This window comes from Lissotriton helveticus, chromosome 7 (genome assembly GCF_964261635.1).
Source record: "Lissotriton helveticus chromosome 7, aLisHel1.1, whole genome shotgun sequence".
Lineage (NCBI taxonomy): Eukaryota > Metazoa > Chordata > Amphibia > Caudata > Salamandridae > Lissotriton > Lissotriton helveticus.
In genome coordinates this window covers 336,683,053-336,699,075 of record NC_136068.1, presented here as the reverse complement: position 1 = coordinate 336,699,075, position 16,023 = coordinate 336,683,053, and positions in this window count along the sequence as shown.

Below are 16,023 nucleotides of genomic sequence, written 5' to 3'. Positions count from 1 at the left end.
AAGTAGCTAGGACGGGATTGCTGGCAACTGGTTGTGTATTTTACAGAACAGGTTACTTACTCTGTGCTTTCAGTAGGATTGAAAAAGGTGGTGGGTCGCACATGCTAAAAAAGTATATGGAAAAATCTTTTACAAGCTTTGTGGCGTATGTAATGTAGTGCAGGGCCTAAAACATGTGAGCTAGAATCCATTGCAAGATCCAGGGTGCCACCAGAATAATTCAGTTACATCTTGGTGAATTTTCTGTGAGTGCATTAAACTACACTATACAACAAAAGTTTATACCGAAAACAAGCCAGACCTTGGACTTACCAATGTTTGTTAGTGGAGATTTTATTCAACAATGGAGAACTGAGTAACGACAATGATACTGTTGTAAATAATTACAATTAAAATGCTTCTATTATGAAAATTAGAGATTTTGAAAAATTCTGAAATCATCACACTGAGAGTTAAAAATGACAAAGGTCTAAAAAAGGGGAAGAGTCCTGAGTGACAAGGCATACGCACACGCCCTCCCCATCAGTAAACATTACATTTTCTTTTCCTTAGGCACTGTCAATATTTTGACAGCTGCAAACCTTCTTCACACACTCTACCGTAAAATCATAATTTCATTTTGCACAAATGTGATCATAACTCTGTGCGCTCTGCAGAGAGGCCAAAGATTGGATGAGCATGTAGTGTGAACACCATGTGAAAGTCAGTCTGACAAACTCCTACAACCTTCAGCTTCAAATCTAGAGCTCCCAAACCTACCCATCAGGAAAGCCCTTTAACTCCCTGAGAGGCGACTCAATTCGCATCATGTCGCATGAAAAAACTACAGAAACACATCAGGCAAAAGAAAAAACCGTATAAGCAATAGGGACCATGCAAACTGAGGTAATCATGAACTGCCCTGCTGACTTTGATTCCTTATAGGGTTCTCACACTCTTTGAGTAAAAGATCAGAGTATTTTGACTTTAAAGGGCATGACTATAGGGCACAGTACGGTCCTGTTCCAATGTCAGTTTGTATTGGTGACAGAAGTTCGCCTCATACAAAGGGGTCTCATGCCAACTCGTGCAGTGTTTTCTGCACCTATTGTAGTGCTACTGGTGGAGAGGTTCTGAAACCAGGGCCAAAATTAATGAAATTGGCTCTGGATCGCAACACACCATTGTTCACTTTTTTGTGCCCCAAAGTTATTCAGTATAATGGGAGGGGCAAGGGAAATCTGCATATTCCCTTCTGTAATTCCTCATATGCATAGAGGCGTGGCCCAAGACACATGAGGTGGTGCATTTCTGCACACACCTCAGATTCAAGAGCAGAGACAACAAACACTGGCAACGCCAATAGGTCTGCCTTAGCAAGCATGCAATGTTTTATTTACTTACTTTTTTTGGGCAAAGAGGTGCAATAGGCTTTAACATTTTAAATGAAACTAGTAAAATAAATTACACTTTTTAAAGGTGGCAGGTACATATTGGGAAAAAATAAAGAAAAAAACCCCACAACAAAAGTAATTTAGAAAAAATATGGATTGAGAGCAGAGATTGGAACAACAGGTCTCGGACTGAAGTGGGATACTTTTTAGGTTGAAGTGCACAAGTAAAATATTGTCATTCACTGCGAAACGATCTGACCCATAAGTATATGTATGAATTAATTAAACCAATTTAGAAAGCACACAGCTACTCCAACGGAGTGTCCCGGTGCATGCTATGGTGGCGGAAGCAAAATGTAAATGACACGCACGGTCAATGAGTGAAGGAAGAGGGCTACAGAAAGCCCGTCTGTCCCTCCGGTGGAACATGGCTCCTTGCCTGGTGTCCTTCTAATGTTCCTGCTTTAGGAGCTACTTTTTAGGTCGAGCTAGAATACGCATGCTTGCATGCGTCTACCTCGACAACTATAGCCGTCCGTCTCCGAATCTGAGACAGGGGATGGGCACGAGCGTCGACTTTACCTCGTGGGCGCGCACGCCCAGCCCGGCGCCGTGCACATCCCCTGCCTCAGATTCCAACCTAAATACGCAGGCAGGCACACACACAGACGCAGGCACATACACACACACACACACACGTGCACCCCCCCGCTCACGCGCACATACACAGCCACGCACGCACCCCCCACTCATGGGCACACGCGCACACTCATATACACACACACACCCCCCACACTCACCGGGCTCTTCCGCGTGTTCCGTGTCCTTCTTTCCCTCGGAAGCCATTGGGTCAGTCTTGTTTCATTTCGCGCCTGGTACGATCGCTGAAACTCAGCAGCATGCGTGCTTAGAGTTTAACCCTGCCCTCCAGCGCTCCTATTGGCTCCCGGAATGACTCGACATCAGACATCCACAAGTGTCAAGCATCCACAAGCGTCCCTTTCATCAGCTCTCTGCCATCCTCGTTAGCTTCAAATGTTTCTGGTTCCTCACAAGGCCCCTCCAGCTCTCGCCTTGCCCTATTTTACATTGCCACAGTACCACTCAACGCCACAGCACCACTCAGCATCGCTCCACGCCACAGCATCACTCTGCACCGCTCCACGCCACAGCATCACTCTGCACCGCTCCACGCCACAGCATCACTCTGCACCACTCAACGCCACAGCATCACTCTGCACCACTCAACGCCACAGCATCACTCTGCACCACTCAACGCCACAGCATCACTCTGCACCACTCAACGCCACAGCATCACTCTGCATCACTCTGCACCACTCAACGCCACAGCATCACTCTGCACCACTCAACGCCACAGCATCACTCTGCACCACTCAACGCCACAGCATCACTCTGCACCGCTCCACGCCACAGCATCACTCTGCACCGCTCCACGCCACAGCATCACTCTGCACCGCTCCACGCCACAGCATCACTCTGTACCGCTCCACGCCACAGCATCACTCTGCACCGCTCCACGCCACAGCATCACTCTGCACCGCTCCACGCCACAGCATCACTCTGCACCGCTCCACGCCACAGCATCACTCTGCACCGCTCCACGCCACAGCATCACTCTGCACCGCTCCACGCCACAGCATCACTCTGCACCGCTCCACGCCACAGCATCACTCTGCACCACTCAACGCCACAGCATCACTCTGTTCAACCATTCAACAACAACTGGTTCAAATATGTTCTCTCAATGTTTCAAGCTTTATTACAAATGTCACAAAAAGATGTTAATATTTCACTTCTGTTCTTGGATTTTCGTCACAATAAAATACACTGAACATAATCTTCATAAAAGTTATTTAAAAAAGTTTAAGCTATTGCCATAAATTACAATAACTTATTTAAGTATTAATTATTAAAACAAATTAAAAGCCATTGTTATTTGTAATATCAATACATGTAAGTCACGTAAATACAACACATATTGCATTACAAATGCTATAGGTGTCACGTTTGCGAAAGTTAAAACTATTGCCATTGTAAATGACAAAGCTATTAATTTCGCTATTTTCAAAACCAACACATAAATAAAAAATGTGTCATTTACAATACCAATAGCTCAAACTTTCCTAATGCGAGACCTATTGCATTGCAAATGCTTGTTTTACATCCTGCCCTTAATAATGCATTTAGCCAGATTTCCAGATTTTGTAGATTTCTCAGAGAAGGAAACTGAGGGGCACATTAGCAAGAAGCTTGTTAGAATTGTCGGCGTTTTAGCGGCAGGAAACTGCCGCTAAAGCGGCGATAATGGGCTTGCTAATATGCGTTATAGAATTCCAATAGAAGCCCAGATTAGATGTCCTGCACATCTAGCCCGGGCTTCTCTTGGATTTCTATAACGCATATAGAAAGAACATTATCGCCGCTTTAGCGGCAGTTTCCTGCCGCTAAAACGGCGATAATTCTAACAAGCTTCTTGCTAATATGCCCCTGAGTGACGTGGAGAGTTCAACAGAAAGTTAATATGTAGGCCTGGCCGTTTAATGCATTAGATCTACCTTTTGCAGAAGAGTGGGCGAATATGTTGTGAACTTGAGCCGAAAAATAGATAACAGTTTCAAATAGACAGCAAAGCTCTCCGTCATTCCGACATTTAACACCTCCGGATATTGACTGGCTCCGGGTCTCTCAGCCCCTCCAAAAAACAAATAACACATTATTCAAGCTAGTGAAATTCCAAAATATTTCAAAGGCGAAAGTCACACAGTTGTGCGGTGTACAAATCAGCAAGAACTCACCCTAACTTGCTGTGATGTAATCATAGATGTTTTAAGCTAGGTAACCGTAGCCTCACTGCTTGGGTGTTCTCGCCCCCTCCCTCAGTGAGCTTTATCGAGCGAAGAGCAAACACATTCATTAATTTACAGAAAGAAAACACCACCAAAGTGAAATGTCGCAGACTAAAGATCCCGCCACCGCGAGAGACTTTCATGCGCCTTCACCCAGGTGAGGATGGAAGAGGGGGGCGAGAGGATGAAAAATTGCACTCCTCGCCACGGGTGAGAGGCGTTAAATTGCTGATGATGGGTGTCGGCTCGTACATGGTCAGCGACTAGCTGCCGCCTCCCCCCCAATCCGGCACCCAACACCCAGGAATGTGGACACGAGACGTGTTTTACTTTTTGGAAGGCGGGCGCTAGTCGCCCGGCCGTATTTATTAAAGTATGAAATTAAAAAAGGTTTTAATTGCATAATCAACAATGAATACAAAAATCAGCAGGACATTTAATTATACAATTCTTATCAACAAGTTTGAGAGCCTGACCTTAACAAAACTCTAATACATGTTGTTCCTAGCTTAAACTAAACATCCTAAACTTGATTTTTGTACATTTCTGGCCATATGGCAGGGTCACTACCGGTGTCAAGTCCTACAAGCTGCGCCTCCCCCCTAGAAGTGCGCATGCGCAGTGTTACCCCGGGAGTTGCCCGGTCTACGCCCTAAACTCCATTTACCCACTAAAGGAGGGCCCTTACTCTGCGCCGGTGGCGTCATGAGTCCACGCGCGCGGGGTGGCTACCAGCCTAAGGAAAGCGTGAACTACTCCTACCCGCGCTCCTTTGCCTATTACCTTGCCCCTGGAGTTCTGGGAGTGGCCCGCAGGCCCCTCCCCCTGGGCGGGAACCTCCATAGGATGATGCCCGCCCCCTCAGACCTCAAATATGTGCTCACCGATAATGACCTTACCGCCACAGGCCAGCATTGTTAACCGACGATCTGGCCTCCCCCTCTAGCCCCTGCCTTAGGACACCCTCCTCCTTTCAAAACCCTCTAGCCAGGCCCAGATATTGTCAGACCAAAGGACATTACCCTCCTCTGTCAAATGCACCCCGTCCTTCAAGTAATACTTGTGACCCCAGATGCACCCATGAGGTATTGACTGTAACAAGGGGGTCCGAAACAACCTATCCAACCGTGTGTTGATCCTCTTTACCGAGTGATTCAACGCCCTGACCGAATGTCCCCCCCGCCACTGTAGTCGAGGTATGAGTTGTGACCATACTAGTGTGCACCCGGGGCAGATCCTAGCCATCCAACCCGCCGTTGAGATAATCTCCTCAATCAGAATGCGCCTGCCCAGTGTTGCCAAATCATTCTCCCCAAGGTGAAGTATCACCACTGACGGTGGAGATTGCTGGCGTGCTAACAGCCCTTGGAAGAATCCCCTAAACTTGTGAAGACATAACCCCCCTCTGCCAAAGAACGTGATGTCCAACCCTAGTTGTGCCGCCCTTTTCTTCTTGTCACCTGACAGGAAGACACATTCTGCTCGCCTCACATATGAATGACCAACAATCCAGACAGTGTTCTTCGTTATTTCCTGGTCGCCGCTCCGTGCTGGTGAATATTGGCGGTGCCCGACGACAAATTCCTCCCCTGCGTAACAGGTCTGAGAAACTGTAAGAGAGCGGAAAGAGACCAGGCGTGAGTGACAAGTAATCATAGCATGTCAATCCGAACATAACGTTTATAGCATTCTGAAGACCATCTCCCAATTGTCTTCACTCTTTCCACCGGGAGGCCCCCCGCCACCGCCTCAGTTGCTGCCCCAATCCTGAAGGAATGAGAGCCAAAATCTTTAGGGTCAAGACCTGCTTTCCTAACCCCCATCTCCAACACTCTCCTGAATTGATACCTGGTCAAGGGGCTCCCGTCGGCGTGACAGAGCAATGCCCTGCCCGCTGAACCTACCAATAGTCCGTGGAATAATTCTACGTGCCTCACCGGGCAGCACGGGTTGGCGGGGGCCCGTTGCAGAACTATGGTGTGACCCCTAGCTTCTTGGTCGGTTTTTGATTTCTGGATATTCACCCACATGGTGTCCCCCCTTATCGTCACACCAGCCTTTTGCAAGCCGCCTAGTAGGTCTGACTTGGAACCTGTCACAAGTTCGCCAATTCTCAGCGCCCCATAGAATGCCAGGGAGAATGCCGCCTTAAAAAGAAGCACCTCCCACTCCGAGTTACAAACAGTCTCCAGCGTGCCCAGTAAGGCTGTTAGCCGGGCCAATCCAATGGGCTTTCTCTTATCCTTCTGGTGTCCCTGAATACGGCGCCATCCCCTTAAGGCCTTACGTATCATAAAGGTATTAGTGGGATCCCGGAAGCCCCTAGCTTGAGCGAAGAATGACACTGCTGCCCTATGTCTGGTCGCCGCTGCCACCGAGCGCCCCTCCTTATGCATCCATTCTAAATAGGCTGCAAAGCCATCCTCCTTCGCCCAAAGCGCTTCCCACTGTGGCCCCAAGAAAGAACAATAAGACAGAAACGCCCCTTCGTAAGCCGTCTTGGTCCTGGGGGCTAGGCTAGCGACCACGAGGTCCTGTAATCTGGGGCACCAATCTGCCAAAGTACTGCTGGGAAGTGTGCTGGCGAGGGGTCTGCTGTGGGAAGATGCTCCCTGAAAACCTGCATTTTGAAGCGAGAAAGGGAGTCAGCCGCATTGTTCAAAATACCAGGGACATGTTTGGCTCTAAAATTAGCATTCAGTTTAAGGCACCGCAGAACAATTTCTTTGATCAGACGAAGTATGAAAGGACACCGCGCCCCCTGCTGGTTGATACATTCCACCACCGTCATGTTATCTGACCAAAACACCACTGATTGGTTACATAGGAGTTCGGGCCAGACCATTAGTGCCACCCATATTGGGAAGAGTTCAAGGAAGCCAATGTTGCTGATAAGACCCCATGTCTTCCATTCTTCTGGCCACTGTTGAGCGACCCACCTGTTCCCTAGGATGGCGCCAAAGCCCACACTACCGGCCGCATCAGTCCATAGTCCCAACTCCGCCGATGTTGTGAGCGGGCCGGGCCAGACCACCCTACCGTTAAAGTCCTCCAGGAATGCCATCCAAATAAGCATATCCTGGCGAATTTCAGACGATAGGCGCGTGCGGTGGTGCTTTTCCCTCAGCCCCCTCATCGCGTGGGCGATGGAGCGAGAGAAAGGGCGAGCCATGGGGATGATTCTCAGTGCAAAATTCAATTGCCCTACCACTTCCTGTAATTGCTGCAAAGTGACCTTCTCCTTCCGGAGGCATAACTGTAGCGATGTCTTGAATTTGTACACCTTGTCCTTAGGTAATCTAAAACATCCCTCCATTGAGTCAATCTCGATGCCAAGGAATTCTAAGCAGGTGGTCGGGCCCACAGTCTTCCCGGGCGCAAGAGGGACCCCAAAAGCCCGCATGAGCACGCAAAATTCCTGCAATGCCAGTGCGCACTCCTGAGATCCCGCTGTACCGAGGAAGAGGAAATCATCTAAGTAATGCATGACCCCTTGATGGCCCGTCACTTGTCTCATGGCCCATTCAAGAAAGGAACTAAACATCTCAAAGTAGGCGCAAGAAATAGAACAACCCATAGGCATGCATTTGTCCATGTAGAAGCTATCCCCAAAGGTGAAACCTAAAAGATGCTGGTCCGCCGGGTGGACTGGGAGGAGGCGAAAGGCTGATTCTATGTCTGATTTCGCCATCAGCGCCCCGGGTCCCGTGGCCTGTAATAATTTAACAGCCTGATCAAAAGAGGCGTACTTAACACTACAGATACCCTCGTCAATGGCATCATTCAGTGACGTCCCCCTAGGTGCTGACAGGTTATGAATCAATCTGAATTGCCCCTTCTCTTTTTTAGGGACAACTCCCAGTGGGGAACACACAAAATTGGGTACTGGCACTTCAGAAAAAGGGCCAGCTATCCTGCCTAATGAAAGCTCCTTGTCAATTTTGGCGGCCACAACAGCCGGATTGTGCTTGACTGACAATTGATTTCTACAGTGCGCACTGCCTGTGTATCCCCCGGCCGGGATCCTAAAACCCTTAGAAAATCCTTCTTGGAGTAGGGTGGCCGATGTGTGGTCTGGGTATCTGTTCAACCATGGAATCATTGCCGCAACATCCACTGGTGTGGGGGGGCCTAACCTGTTTGAATTATAATGGCCTTCCCCTACCCCTCTGACCTGTGTTACCTTGCTTGGACCTACAGGTAGTTTCTGGATGAGAGGGGTGCCCACAGGAGGAACATGCATGTCTAAACTTACACGCGGTCCTTGTGCAGGTGCGCCTATTAAAATCCCAGCACACCCCTTTTTTCTCTGGCCCACCTGCCCTAAACTTCCCAGGTACCTCACTCGTTTGGGGGGGCCGAAAGGGCTGATGCGGTCTAGTGAACACCTTGCCCGCACCGAACTGAGGGGGAGGTGCAGTATCGGAGAACTGTTTGTGCCAAGCCATGGAATCTACCGTGTCCCATGGCAATGATCTGTTGAATTCCAATGCCTTCCTGAAATTGACATCATAACCCTTCCATGCTTCCCCAGAATACTGTTGACTCCACCCCACAATCCTGCTCGAGTAGCATGCCAATGCTGCTTGTAAATCTGGAGGACGCTCCGCTTTAACTGCAGTGAATACAGCCCATGCTTGCATCCAGTTGTTGAGATTTTCCTCAACCCTAAATCTAGTACACTGCGCCCTCCATTCACTTGGGAGCATCCACTCCTTTAGTGCTTTTGCCTGCTCCATTTCCCTATTATCTAACAACAACGAGTAAATGTACACGTATTTATCCGCCCAAATCATCTCTTTCACAGCTAATGACACATGCTGAGCCAGATTCTCGCTCCTGGAGGGTACAACACCGTCCCCCAAGAGCGGCAATGCCACTTCCTTACCAAGTGCGGGCACCGGGGGCGGCTGCCCATTCAATCCGTCCAGCTGGGGAACACTTGGACCTGCAAGGGGAGAAGATACTGGCAAGACAACACTGTTGGCGACCGCCGCCAATCTGATTTTATCCACAAACTTCGCCGCCTCTGCTGCATGGTCTGCAGAATTCCGGAAAGCTCCCCCTTTTTGGAGCCATGGCATCAAGGCCGTTATCTGGGATACCAATTCAGGGGGCGTTGACTCGAAATTACCCACAGGGACAACAGGTACCACTGGGGTTATGCCCTGTGGTACCGACACAGCTGGCAGGGCGGGTGCCGGGTGTGGCACACCTGTACCCGGGATTGTGGGCACCGGTGGGGAAGCAGGCCCAGCGTCTACTGGTTGACCTACAGGCACCGGCACCACGGGGGCAGAGGGTGTAGGCATAGGTATATGCGGGGGTGGCACGACCGCCGACGGCACTGAAGGTACCGGCTCTACTGGCCCTGGGGTGGGGGTATCATCCCTGGGTCTCTTGGACTTAGACTTCGTAGGTGAGGTGATAAAATCCCCCCTTGGCACTGGTGCAACCCTCTTGCGAATAGGCCTACCCGATGGACCTGGGGCGTCACCATGCTTCTCATTAAACCGTGCTTCCAGCTCATTTACTTTCCCTAGCTGCTGTTTCATTTCTTTCATGTCATGCATCATGGCCCGCATCATAGCCTCCATGTTGGACACCTTCTTTCCACCCCGTGGACCTGGCATGATGCTACCCCCAACAACAGCAGCCTACTCTCTCAATATCACAACAGGCCAACTCTGTGTACCTTTTGATGGAGGGTCACCAGGGGGCTTTCAGCACCATGCAACGGCGACCGCAACACTAGCGGCTTGTCCGCTTATGTAAGGGGTGAGTAAACCTAATGTAGACCCACCCGGCGGCCACCAGGAGCGATGAATGCCAGCCCCCCGTATCCCTCTTACCGACCAGTCCTGCGCACCAAGTTGGGTGTTGACAGTCCGTACGTCCTTACGCCAAGTCCAATGAGTGAATCTGCACGAAATAACGTCGTTAGGTGCCTGAAATGGAGAGATGTATTAACACCGTGCGACAACACAGAAGGAGGCTTATACAAGTCCAACTTACATCCAATGGAGGCTTGAACCCCCCCGTTAATTTTCTGGTGATGTGCACCTACTAACTTTTGATGTAGACAATAACCCCAAAACTCTCTCTTTAGACCAGCGAAAAAAGGGGGGGCCTAAGTACTTATTGAATTACTTCTTACCAACAATTGCCCCCCTTTGTTACTAAATGAAGAACAGGCATGAAAAGCAGATATAAAAGCCAACTCACTGTTCTAAACACTTAAAATTAATTGAATTTTCACAGATCACTTTAAAGGGGAAAAGACAGTTGTGCAATGTCCCAACTAGCACGAAAATACACCTCCTAGGCAATAATTACCTATCCTTAATCGTACACTTCTGTACCCGGGATCTCCCTTCCAGGGGCTGCCCTGGTCGCCCCTGCTTAACTCTCCTCACAGCGTATCACTTTTAACAACAAGACTGTGGCCCCACACGCGAGCGATAAATCACACCAATCCAGCCTTTTCCACCAACCGTTGTCGTGTCCCCTGGCTTTGATTACGCGCTAAAAACGTTCGTTTACTTAGTTTACCGCCTCTGATTAGGCGCCCGCTTTTCGAAATGCCCCCGAAGGCGGGAAATCCCTTGTATCGCCGAACAAAGAGGTCTCTGCCCCCTCGTTATTCCTCTGGTGCTGCCCGGGTCCGCAGAGTGTGCGTGTCCTGCTCACCGCTCCCCGATGCAGCGCCCAACCCCGCCCAAATACCTCACTTCGCGCCGGTCCTTGCCGCGTATCACCGACTTGATCTACTGCTGCCTGGATCCCATGCGGCACAGCTCCACCGCCGCTTCAGATCACGGTGCTTCGGAAGCACTCTGCCCGCGCGCCTCCTCTTCTTAACTGCAGGGCTCCGCTCGGGCCGGCCGGCAGGTGCTCGCTAGTTCGTCCTCGAACTGGAAACCTGAAAAATACAAAAGGGAAAAAATTAGAAAAACAAAGAAGCCCCGAACGCGGGGCACGACGTTCAGCGAGGGAGCGTCCAGGGACAAGGGGGTCTCCTGGGCGCTCCCTACCTCTTATTCCCGAGGGGCCGGTCGGCCCCTCCTATCGCCCGTCCCCCCTGACCCGGACCCACTAAATTGAATCCGGGTCAGGAGGGCCGCCGGCCAATCGGCGGTGGGCCGCACCCCCTCAGGGCACGCCCCCACCGCCGAATGATCTCAAGGGGGAAGAGGGGGGCGACGGTCGCCGCGCCGCCATGCGTGCGGGGGGGCCGAGGGCCCCCCCTTTTCATTTTGTCTGCAGCACGAAGGAAACACGGGAGGTGGGGGAGATCTCCGCCATTACCCCTATGGCATAGGGCGCCCTGCGCTCGCCGCCTCACAAGATTTTCCTAGCGGTATTTGTCTTTCAAAAACTTGATTAAATTGATGGGCACAAACTCAAATCATGCGTCTTAATGGGGCACATTTTGTCATAGATTTAGTACAATAGTTTGTCATTTTCACACATTATATCACTCTCTTTCAAAGGTTTCATCCCATTACTGTCAATTTAACCGGACCTGCCAACTCACACTGTGCCACCCTGTGTCACACGGTTTCGGCTCCATTCACATGGTCACCCAGTGCGGATCCGAAATCACAGGGTGGCAGGAGAAACGAGCTGAACAGGTTTCCAACTAATTTTTGAAGACTATGAGGATCCGATGTTCCTATATGGTGTGAAAACACGCCAGGAAATGAGCGACAGCCTCGATGATCCTGTGCCTTTTCTTTTTTGGGAGGGGGTGGGTGGCTTGGTGAGAGGCAGAGTGCCTCTAGTTAGATCTGTGAAAATATTATGTAAGTTGGCAGGAGTGGTTTAACACACAAATAGAGCAATAAGCAACTTAAAGGTGACCAGTCATATTTTGCGAAGAGCCTTCAACACTTTTATAGTAACTTTTGATTCTTTTGACCTAGAAACATTTTTTGTTGTTAAAATCTGCACATTATGCAGTAGATAAGGGATTATGTGGCAAAAGCAGCAAATCCATTACTATGCACAAAATGCCAAAGAATCACATAATTCCAGTGGCTGTATCCATAGTTACAATAAAAAATGCAAAACTTTTAGTTCTGTTATGTAAACTCTGGTACGTTGGTGGTAGAAACTCAGGACTAAGGGCCTGATTTAGATCGTGGCTTGCAGGTTAATCGTTTACAACAGTGATGGATGTCCCATCCACAGAAATATAACCTCATAAGTGCTGCGCACGACCAACGGACGACGGCACCACTACCTCCGTAGTGCTGCCGTCGGCCATTGAACGTTCCAACTGCACCTGCGCAATGGAACGTCCAGCACTGGAGCTGGACGTTCCATCGCAGCTAAGGTGATAAATCACATTATATCCAATGGGATTTATATTTCAACAGACGGGATATCCATCATCATTGTGATGGAGTAACCCATCTGCCAAGATCTAAATCAGGGCCAAAGTGAAAGTGTCGTTATCACGAAATGTCACTTTTGGCTCTTCTGCTTGACTGCAATTGCTTTTCTAACTATGGTGACTATCTCCCTCAAGGTTATTATAGGTGTTTCCTGCCATGGATTTTTGTGTGATAGCGTAATGCTTTATGGGTATTGTAGTATTGTTTTTCTTCCCCTGATCTAATTAGATTAACACACCTGAAATCAATCATTTGTAGGAGATAAGTGCAGGAGTGGAGACTTTGTTTGAAATGAACAAGAGTAAGTTGGTGGTCACCATATTTCTAACTCAATCCAGATTAGTCAATTTTCTGTAGATAATTGTCCACAGGTTCACAAGGTGATATATGTGGCACACTAATTCATGATTAGGTGATCCTTAAACGGATCTGGAAATGTGTTTCCTTTCACTGTACAAAAAGTTTTATTTTTTTCTGATAAAAACTCCCAAAATGGACTTATATATTTCAGAAAAACAAATAACTAACAACTCTCACCCCAGTATTCTTTCCCAGGGTGAGTAGATATTTTTTTTCTGTTCCTCACAGCCAGCTTTTTGCCTGGCTGTAAGAAACAGGGAAAAAGACAGCATACCATCAACTTCAAATAGGGTGGACAGTGCAATATCCTTCCCCAGATGGCCCCTACTCTGTCAGGCTGTCAGAGCAAGCTTTCCATCGACAGAGCCAATGGAGGCTCTGATGGCAGAAAACTTAACGTCCACTCATCTCTACATGAGACTGGCGCATCGATTCGTACTCTCAAACTCTATTCTAAATCGGGTCCTTGGTGGCTAAATAGGAAAATAATGCATGTAATTAATTTTCTTTCTACCCCCGATGATCCTTTATGCATAGCCTAGTACACTGTGTTTCCTATAGTTGCCCAAAGAGAGCATCCTATCCCCCATCTCTCTTTTAGAGGTATAAATGAGCTGACACGTGTGCCCACTTACTGTGACACAAGATAATATGAATAGTTAATTTACTGTTCTAATGTATGAAGTCATGTATAGTAAATGTTTGTTTGGTGTTATGTTGAAATTTATGACATTTATGGTTCTCATACTGGCAAACATTACACTAGCATTTGCACTCCGGCCATGATCTACAGGCACCAGATTCTTTAAGGTTAGCATCTGCCATCAATATTGTTGAGTGTCTTTTCAGTAATCTATAGATGTCGTTACTGGTGATACTGAAAAGTTAACTGATTTTGGAACTGGACCTGGTGTTATTTCTTTTTATCTTAAACAAACAAAGGAGTAACCTCGTAGATAAAGGATATCAACGAGACGAGAAAGTACCTATAGGAGAAAAGGAAGAGTTTCCTTTCCTAAAAAGACCCCTCACTCACCAACCTAGTTGGTGACATGTTTCATCATTTGGGTCCCACCCGAGTAGTAGAATGCCACCCGGGTGTGCTTTAACACCTGATTACAGTGGAGCAGGATTATTCACAGTGGTGATGTATGTGAGTGAGATTAAAAATCTTCTTTATTTAACTCCCTAAAAGTTTAATATGGAGCAATAAGGCAATGGTTAAAAACATAGGTGGGATACCAAATTAGGTTAAATTGACCTGCGGTGTCTACGTCTAAAATAGTGATCGTGGTGGTCTACATGTTTCAACCTGTGCGTGATATTACCAGGTTTTCATCAGGACCTCATAAGATGGCCCGAGCAGTATGCACGTGCTAAGATTCACCCTACTCTGGGTCATTCGCAATCCGCACCATGTACCTACAGTGTGGGTACCTTCCAGCCTTCTGTGAAAGGAACAATCTGAAAGTAAGGGAACACACGCACAAACTCAAAGTTCAATTTGTGTGTCTTGCTCTTCCAGGACCTCTCATTCTTGGCTCGTTAGTGAGCTTTTTGATGTGGTACATACCATGCTCCATACATTCCATGCATGCCATTTTGATGTGAATTCACTATTCAGATGCAACAGTGCGCTCTCATTAGAGTGGTGGAATGCCCACCCTCTAGAAAAACAACCTACAAGGTGCTCATTAGTGTGTGTAGGTGTTTAAATGCTCATATAAAAAATTAGCGTGAATTTTTAAGTAGCTACGCAATCAGAACGAGCATGCAATCTAGTATATGCATGTGAAACGAGGGACTTTTGTACAGCCCCTAAGCCAAATGCACAGCTATGTGCCGCTACTTTAGCGTGCACTTTAAGATTCATTTTTTGTCAGTCTTTCAATTAGTAAACCATTTTATCCAATCTTTAAGTTCCTTTCAAATAAACATTTTAGTTCATTGTTAATCATTCCACCAATCGGGTTCTGGTGCCAATTTTCAGTTTTCTGACATTCAAGCTGAGCCAATCCAGGCTTCTTTGAAAGAATGCGATTAATGCAAGAAGTCCTTCACAAGTAGTCGTTTATTGTGCAGATAAAAAAACCCAATGCATTTCGGGCCTCCAGGTGCCCTTCTTCGGGGGTCACTGCAATTTAATCACAATACAAAACACATTATTTAGTATCTAAAAAGTGCCACATCTCAACATCATTCCCTCATTAGTATAAATCACAGTGATCTTTACGTTACTCTCTGCTGCTCTATGTACATGTGCCCACCATCAAGTATTTCAGTCATCTAGCACCTAATGTATTGCATACAGGGTGTGAATCCAAGTATTCTACATCGTTCCTTCTCTTATACATCATTCCAGTTATTTACCCTCCCATCCAGCGTGAGCGTGTTCCGTCATCTTAGCCCTCTGTGCTCAAAGTTATTCAAATTAATCGAACCTTACGCGCTGCTTAATACTAAAGATTGGGCTATTCGAACTGCACCGTGCTCGCCGTAAGTGATGTTCTTAAGAACACAAACAATGCCTTCCCTGTTAAGTTTTTTTGAACCACTAAACAAACATATCATCATTCTACCGTTACGCTTACCTAATGCAACGATCTACCAGCGTCTAGCGTCCTCATCCTGATTCTTAGGATTTTGTGTAACGGATCATTTACCACCCACGTGTTATTTAAAGACCCTCCTCCCTGGAATTCTGCCTCCCGATTCGCCTGTCACCCAAGCACTTCTTAATGCGTCATGACTTAAATCTCTTAGTGAACCACATCTCCCATTATGCATCATTCAAGAGGTTAACATCGTTCGTGGACATACAGTATTCAAAATTCATTATTACATGTCTGTTCTAATTTAAAACCTTAATAAATAAATGTGTGTCTCTTTTAGTCTTGCGAGGGACTCCGGTGTTTGCTCCGATTGTGTGAGTCATAAACATCTTCTTTCTCTTCTTATTTTAAACCTTTAATGCGGGTGCAATCCCTTGGTAGGGCTACAGTTACGAAGATTTTTGAAAGTGGA